Genomic DNA, 8,450 nt, shown 5'->3' on the forward strand with positions numbered 1-8,450 from the left:
CCTTCACCAGCTTAGGGTAACGAGAAAATAAGACACTAACCCCCCCACCCCCCCCCCCCCCCCCCCCCCCCCCCCCCCCCCCCCCCCCCCCCCCACCCCCCCCCCCCCCCCCCCCCCCCCCCCCCCCCCCCCCCCCCCCCCCACCCCCCCCCCCCCCCACCCCCCCCCCCCCCCACCCCCCCCCCCCCCCACCCCCCCCCCCCCCCACCCCCCCCCCCCCCCACCCCCCCCCCCCCCCACCCCCCCCCCCCCCCACCCCCCCCCCCCCCCACCCCCCCCCCCCCCCACCCCCCCCCCCCCCCACCCCCCCCCCCCCGACACCCCACCCCACACCCACACCCCCCCCCCCCACCCCCCCCCCCCCCCGCCCCCCCCCCCCCCCCCCCCCGCCCCCCGCGCCCCCCCCCCCCCCCCCCCCCCCCGCCCCCCGCCCCCCCCCCCCCCCCCCCCACCCCGCCCACCCCCCCCACCCCCCAGCCCCCCACCCCACCCGCCCCCCCCCCCCCCCCCCCGCCCCCCCCCCCACCCCCCCCCCCCAAACATGCTTCGGACGCCTTAAAGTCCAACAGTAAGTGTGAGTGAGTGTAAATGTAAATGTCAGTAAGTGTATAAATGTGAGTAAGTGTGAGTGAGTTAGTGTAAATGAGTGGATGTGAGTAACTGTGAGAGTAAGTGTGAGCAAATGTGTCAATGTGAGTGAGTGTGAGTAAGTGTAAGTGAGTGTGTATGTAAGGGTTAGTAAGTGTGTAAATGTGAGTGAGTGTGTAAATGTGAGTGAATGTGAGTAAGTGTGAGTGTGAGTAAGTGTGTAAATGTTAGTAAGTGTGAGCAAGTGTGTCAATGTGAGTGAGGGCGAGTAAGGGTGAGTGTAAGTGTTAGTAAGTGTGTAAATGTGAGTGTGTAAATGTAAGCGAATGTGAGTAAGTGTGTAAACGTGAGTAAGTGTGTAAATGTCAGTGAGTGTGTAAATGTGAGCGAGTATGAGTAAGTGTGTTAATGTGAGTAAGTGTGTAAATGGGAGTAAGTGTGTAAATGTCAGTGAGTGTGAGTAAGGGTGAGTGTAAGTGTTAGTAAGTGTGTAAATGTGAGTAAGTGTATAAATGGGAGTAAGTGTGTAAATGTCAGTGAGTGTGAGTAAGCGTGAGTATAAGTGTTAGTAAGTGTGTAAATGTGAGTGTGTAAATGTAAGCGAATGCGAGTAAGTGTGTAAATGTGAGTAAGTGTGTAAATGTCAGTGAGTGTGAGTAAGTGTGAGTGTGAGTAAGTGTGTAAATGTGAGCAAGTGTGTGCGAATGTGAGTAAGTGTGTAAATGTGAGTGAGTGTGTAAATGTGAGTGAGTGTGAGTAAGTGTGAGTAAGTGTGTAAATGTGAGTAAGTGTGAGTGGGTGTGAGTAAGTGTGAGAGTAAGTGTGAGCAAGTGTGTCAATGTGAGTGAGTGTGAGTAAGTGTGAGTCAGTGTGAAAGTAAGTGTTAGTAAGTGTGTAAATGTAAGTGAATGTGTAAATGTGAGCGAGTGTGAGTGTAAGTGTGTAAACGCGAGTAAGTGTGTAAATGTCAGTATGTGTGAGTGTGAGTAAGTGTGTAAATGTGAGCAAGTGTGTAAATGTCAGTGAGTGTGAGTAAGTGTAAGTGTGAGTAAGTGTGTAAATGGGAGTAAGTGTGTAAATGTCAGTGTGTGTGAGTAAGTGTGAGTGAGTGTGTAAATGTCAGTGAGTGTGAGTAAGTGTGAGTGGGTTTGAGTAACTGTGAAAGTAAGTGTGAGCAAGTGTTTTAATGTGAGTGAGTGTGAGTAAGTGTGAGTGAGTGTGAAAGTAAATGTCAGTAAATGTGTAAATGTGAGTAAGTGTGAGTGTAAGTGTGAGTGAGTTAGTGTAAATGAGTTGGTGTAAGTAACTGTGAGAGTAAGTGTGAGCAAATGTGAGTGAGTGTGAGTAAGTGTGAGTGAGTGTGTATGTAAGTGTTAGTAAGTGTGTAAATGTGAGTGAGTGTGTAAATGTGTGCGAGTGTGAGTAAGTGTGAGTGGGTGTAAGTAAGTGTGAGAGTAAGTGTGAGCAAGTGTGTCAATGTGAGTGAGTGTGAGTAAGTGTGATTCAGTGTGAATGTAAGTGTTAGTAAGTGTGTATATGTGAGTGAATGTGTAAATGTGAGCGAGTGTGAGTTTAAGTGTGTAAATGCGATTAAGTGTGTAAATGTCAGTATGTGTGAGTGTGAGTAAGTGTGTAAATGTGAGTAAGTGTGAGAGGGTGTAAGTGTGAGAGTAAGTGTGAGCAAGTGTGTCAATGTGAGTGAGTGTGAATGTAAGTGTTAGTAAGTGTGTAAAGGTGAGTAAGTGTGAGCGTAAGTGTGAGTGAGTTAGGGTAAATGAGTGGGTCTGAGTAACTGTGAGAGTAAGTGTGAGCAAGTGTGTCAATGTGAGTGAGTGTAAGTGAGTGTGAATGTAAATGTGAGTAAGTGTGTGAATGTGAGTGAGTGTGTAAATGTCAGTGAGTGTGAGTAAGTGTTAGTGTGATTAACTGTGTAAATGGGAGTAAGTGTGTAAATGTGAGTGAGTGTGAGTACGTGTGAGAGTAAGTGTGAGCAAGTGTGTCAATGTGAGTGAGTGTGACTAGGTGGGAGTCAGTGTGAAAGTAAGTGTTAGTAAGTGTGTAAATGTGAGTGAATGTGTAAATGTGAGCGAGTGTGAGTGTAAGTGTGTAAACGCGAGTAAGTGTGTAAATGTCAGTATGTGTGAGTGTGAGTAAGTGTGTAAATGTGAGCAAGTGTGTTAATGTCAGTGAGTGTGAGTAAGTGTAAGTGTGAGTAAGTGTGTAAATGGGAGTAAGTGTGTAAATGTCAGTGTGTGTGAGTAAGTGTGAGTGAGTGTGTAAATGTCAGTGAGTGTGAGTAAGTGTGAGTGGGTTTGAGTAACTGTGAAAGTAAGTGTGAGCAAGTGTTTTAATGTGAGTGAGTGTGAGTAAGTGTGAGTGAGTGTGAATGTATATGTCGGTAAATGTGTAAATGTGAGTAAGTGTGAGTGTAAGTGTGAGTGAGTTAGTGTAAATGAGTTGGTGTAAGTAACTGTGAGAGTAAGTGTGAGCAAATGTGTCAATGTGAGTGAGTGTGAGTAAGTGTGAGTGAGTGTGAATGTAAGTGTTAGAAAGTGTGTAAATGTGAGTGAGTGTGTAAATGTGAGTGAGTGTGAGTAAGTGTGTAAATGTGAGTAAGTGTGAGTGGGTGTGAGTAAGTTTGAGAGTAAGTGTGAGCAAGTGTGTCAATGTGAGTGAGTGTGAGTAAGTGTGAGTGAGTGTGAATGAAAGTGTTAAAAAGTTTGTAAATGTTAGTGAGTGTACAAATGTGAGTAAAAGTAAGTGTGAGTGTGTCAATGTGAGTTAGTCTGAGTGGGTGTGAGTAAGTGTGAGCAAGTGTGTCAATGTGAGTGAGTGTGAGTGAGTGAGTGAGTGTGAATGTAAGTGTTAGTAAGTGTGTACATTTGAGTAATTGTGAGTTTAAGTGTAAGTGAGTTAGTGTAAATGAGTGGGTGTGAGTAACTGTGAGAGTAAGTGTGGGCAAGTGTGTCAATGTGAGTGAGTGTGAGTAAGTGTGAGTGAGTGTGAATTTAAGTATTAGTAAGTGTGTAAATGTGAGTGAGTGTGTAAATGTAAGCGAGTGTGAGTAAGTGTGTAAATGTCAGTGAGTGTGTAAATGTGAGCGAGTGTGAGTAAGTGTGTTAATGTAAGTAAGTGTGTAAATGGGAGTAAGTGTGTAAATGTCAGTGAGTGTGAGTAAGGGTGAGTGTAAGTGTTAGTAAGTGTGTAAATGTGAATGAATGTGTAAATGTGAGCGAGTGTGAGTGTAAGTGTGTAAATGCGAGTAAATGTGTAAATGTCAGTATGTGTGAGTAAGTGTGTAAATGTGAGCAAGTGTGTAAATGTCAGTGAGTGTGAGTAAGTGTGTCAATGGGAGTAAGTGTGTAAATGTCAGTGTGTGTGAGTAAGTGTGAGTGAGTGTGTAAATGTCAGTGAGTGTGAGTAAGTGTGAGTGGGTTTGAGTAACTGTGAAAGTAAGTGTGAGCAAGTGTGTCAATGTGAGTGAGTGTGAGAAAGTGTGAGTGAGTGTGAATGTAAATGTCAGTAAGTGTGTAAATGTGAGTAAATGTGAGTGTAAGTGTGAGTGAGTTAGTGTAAATGAGTTGGTGTAAGTAACTGTGAGAGTAATTGTGAGCAAATGTGTCAATGTGAGTGAGTGTGAGTAAGTGTGAGTGAGTGTGTATGTAAGTGTTAGTAAGTGTGTAAATGTGAGTGAGTGTGTAAATGTGTGCGAGTGTGAGTAAGTGTGAGTAAGTGTGTAAATGTGAGTAAGTGTGAGTGGGTGTAGGTGTGAGAGTAAGTGTGAGCAAGTGTGTCAATGTGAGTGAGTGTGAGTAAGTGTGAGTCAGTGTGGATGTAAGTGTTAGTAAGTGCGTAAATGTGAGTGAATGTGTAAATGTGAGCGAGTGTGCGTGTGAGTTTAAGTGTGTAAATGCGATTAAGTGTGTAAATGTCAGTATGTGGGAGTGTGAGTAAGTGTGTAAATGTGAGTAAGTGTGAGAGGGTGTAAGTGTGAGAGTAAGTGTGAGCAAGTGTGTCAATGTGAGTGAGTGTGAATGTAAGTGTTAGTAAGTGTGTAAAGGTAAGTGTGAGCGTAAGTGTGAGTGAGTTAGTGTGAGCGTGTGTTAATGTGAGTGAGTGTAAGTGAGTGTAAATGCAAGTGTGAGTATGTGTGAGTGTAAGTGTGAGTGAGTTAGTGTAAATGAGTGTGTGTGAGTAACTGAGAAAGTAAGTATGAGCAAGTGTGAGTGAGTGTGAATGTAAGTGTAAGTAAATGTGTAAATGTTAGTGGGTGTGTAAATGTGAGCGAGTGTGAGTGGGTGTGAGTAATTGTGAGCAAGTTTGTCAATGTGAGTGAGTGTGAGTCATTGTGAGTGAGTGTGAATGTAAGTGTTAGTAAGTGTGTAAATGTGAGTGTGTAAATGTAAGCAAGTGTGAGTAAGTGTGTAAATGTGAGCAAGTGTGTAAATGTCACTGAGTGTAAGTGTAAGTGTGAGTAAGTGTGTAAATGGGAGTAAGTGTGTAAATGTCAGTGAGTGTGAGTAAGTGTGAGTGTAAGGAAGTGTGTAAATGTCAGTGAGTGTGTGTAAGTGTGAGAGTTAGTGTGAGCAAGTGTGTCAATGTGAGTGAATGAGTGTGAATGTAAGTGATAGTTAGTGTGTACATTTGAGTAATTGTGAGTTTAAGTGTAAGTGAGTTAGTGTAAATGAGTGGGTGTGAGTAAATGTGAGAGTAAGTGTGGGCAAGTGTGTCAATGTGAGTGAGTGTGAGTAAGTGTGAGTGAGTGTGAATTTAAGTGTTAGTAAGTGTGTAAATGTGAGTGAGTGTGTAAATGTAAGCGAGTGTGAGTAAGTGTGTAAATGTGAGTAAGTGTGTAAATGTCAGTAAGTGTGTAAATGTGAGCGAGTGTAAGTAAGTGTGTTAATGTGAGTAAGTGTGTAAATGGGAGTAAGTGTGTAAATGTCAGTGAGTGTGAGTAAGGGTGAGTGTAAGTGTTAGTAAGTGTGTAAATGTGAGTGTGTAAATGTAAGCGAATGTGAGTAAGTGTGTAAATGTTAGTAAGTGTGTAAATGTCAGTGAGTGTGAGTAAGTGTAAGTGTGTGTAAGTGTGTAAATGTGAGCAAGTGTGTAAATGTCAGTCAGTGTGAGTAAGTGTGAGTGTGAGTAAGTGTGTAAATGGGAGTAAGTGTATAAATGGGAGTAAGTGTGTTAATGTCAGTGAGTGTGAGTAAGTGTGAGTATAAGTGTTAGTAAGTGTGTAAATGTGAGTGTGTAAATGTAAGCGAATGTGAGTGTGTAAATGTGAGTAAGTGTGTAAATGTCAGTGAGTGTGAGTAAGTGTGAGTTAGTGTGTAAATGTGAGTGAGTGTGAGTGAGTGTGAGTAAGTGTGAGAGTAAGTGTGAGCAAGTGTGTCAATGTGAGTGAGTGTGAGTGAGTGAGTGTGAATGTAAGTGTTAGTAAGTGTGTACATTTGAGTAATTATGAGTTTAAGTGTAAGTGAGTTAGTGTAAATGAGTGGGTGTGAGTAACTGTGAGAGTAAGTGTGGGCAAGTGTGTCAATGTGAGTGAGTGTGAGTAAGTGTGAGTGAGTGTGAATTTAAGTGTTAGTAAGTGTGTAAATGTGAGTGAGTGTGTAAATGTAAGCGAGTGTGAGTAAGTGTGTAAATGAGAGTAAGTGTGTAAATGTCAGTAAGTGTGTAAGTGTGAGCGAGTGTGAGTAAGTGTGTTAATGTGAGTAAGTGTGTAAATGGGAGTAAGTGTGTAAATGTCAGTGAGGGCGAGTAAGGGTGAGTGTAAGTGTTAGTAAGTGTGTAAATGTGAGTGTGTAAATGTAAGCGAATGTGAGTGTGTAAATGTGAGTAAGTGTGTAAATGTGAGTGTGTAAATGTAAGCGAATGTGAGTTACAATGTAAGTGTGTAAATGTCAGTGAGTGTGAGTAAGTGTGAGTAAGTGTGTAAATGTGAGCAAGTGTGTAAATGTCAGTCAGTGTGAGTAAGAGTGAGTGTGAGTAAGTGTGTAAATGGGAGTAAGTGTATAAATGGGAGTAAGTGTGTTAATGTCAGTGAGTGTGAGTAAGTGTGTAAATGTAAGTGTGAGTGGGTGTTAGTAAGTGTGAGCAAGTGTGTCAATGTGAGTGAGTGTGAGTCAGTGTGAATGTAAGTGTTAGTAAGTGTGTAAATGTGAGTGTGTAAATGTAAGCAAGTGTGAGTAAGTGTGTAAATGTGAGTGAAATTAAGTGTCAGTGTCAATATGCGTTAGTGTGTAAATGTGAGTGAGTGTGAGTGGGTGTGAGTAAGTGTGAGAGTAAGTGTGAGCAAGTGTGTCAATGTGAGTGAGTGTGAGTGAGTGTGAATGTAAGTGTTAAAAAGTGTGTAAATGTGAGTAATTGTGAGTGTAGGTGTGATTGAGTTAGTGTAAATGAGTGGGTGTGAGTAACTGTGAGAGTAAGTGTGAGCAAGTGTGTAAATGTGGAGTGAGTGGGAGTAAGTGTGAGTGAGTGTGAATGTAAGTGTTAGCAAGTGTGTAAATGTGAGTGAGTGTGTAAATGTGAGCGAGTGTGAGTAGGTGTGAGTGTGAGTAAGTGTGTAAATGTGAGTAAGTGTGAGTGGGTGTGAGTAAGTGTGAGCAAGTGTGTCAATGTGAGTGAGTGTGAGTCAGTGTGAATGTAAGTGTTAGTAAGTGTGTAAATGTGAGTGTGTAAATGTAAGCAAGTGTGAATAAGTGTGAGTAAGTGTAAATGTGAGCAAGTGTGTAAATGTCAGTGAGTGTGAGTAAGTGTAAGTGTGAGTTAGTGTGTAAATGGGAGTGTGAAAATGTCAGTGAGTGTGAGTAAGTGTGAGTGTGCGTAAGTGTGTAAATGTCAGTGAGTGTGAGTGGGTTTGAGTGGTTGTGAGTAACTGTGAAAGTAAGTGTGAGCAAGTGTGTCAATGTGAGTGAGTGTGAGTAAGTGTGAGTGAGTGTGAATGTTAATGTGAGTAAGTGTGTAAAGGCGAGTAAGTGTGAGTGTAAGTGTGAGTGAGTTAGTGTAAATGAGTTGGTGTGAGTAACTGTGAGAGTAAGTGTGAGCAAATGTGTCAATGTGAGTGAGTGTGAGTAAGTGTGAGTGAGTGTGAGTAAATGTGAGTGTGAGTAAGTGTGGTAATGTGAGCAAGTGTGAGTGGGTGTGAGTAAGTGTGAGAGTAAGTGTGAGCAAGTGTGTCAATGTGAGTGTGTGTGAGTAAGTGTGAGTCAGTGTGAATGTAAGTGTTAGTAAGTTTGTAAATGTGATGGAATGTGTAAATGTGAGCAAGTGTGAGTGTAAGTGTGTAAGTGTGAGCAAGTGTGTCAATGTGAGTGAGTGTGAGTAAGTGTGAGTCAGTGTGAATGTAAGTGTTGGTAAGTTTGTAAATGTGAGTGAATGTGTAAATGTGAGCGAGTGTGAGTGTAAGTGTGTAAATGCGAGTTAGTGTGTAAATGTCAGTATGTGTGAGTGTGAATAAGTGTGTAAATGTGAGTAAGTGTGAGAGGGTGTAAGTGTGAGAGTAAGTGTGAGCAAGTGTGTCAATGTGAGTGAGTGTATATGTAAGTGTTAGTAAGTGTGTAAATGTGAGTGAGTGTGTAAATGTGAGTGAGTGTGAGTAAGTGTGAGTGTGAGTAAGTGTGTAAATGTGAGTAAGTGTGAGTGGGTGTGAGTAATTTTGAGAGTAAGTGTGAGCAAGTGTGTCAATGTGAGTGAGTGTGAGTGAATGTGAATGTAAGTGTTATTAAGTGTGTAAATGTGAGTGTGTAAATGTGAGTGAGTGTGAGTAAGTGGGTAAATGCGAGTAAGTGTGTAAATGTCAGTATGTGTGAGTGTGAGTAAGTGTGTAAATGTGAGCAAGTGTGTAAATGTCAGTGAGTGTG

Source organism: Misgurnus anguillicaudatus, chromosome 21, assembly GCF_027580225.2.
Source record: "Misgurnus anguillicaudatus chromosome 21, ASM2758022v2, whole genome shotgun sequence".
Taxonomy (NCBI): Eukaryota; Metazoa; Chordata; class Actinopteri; order Cypriniformes; family Cobitidae; genus Misgurnus; species Misgurnus anguillicaudatus.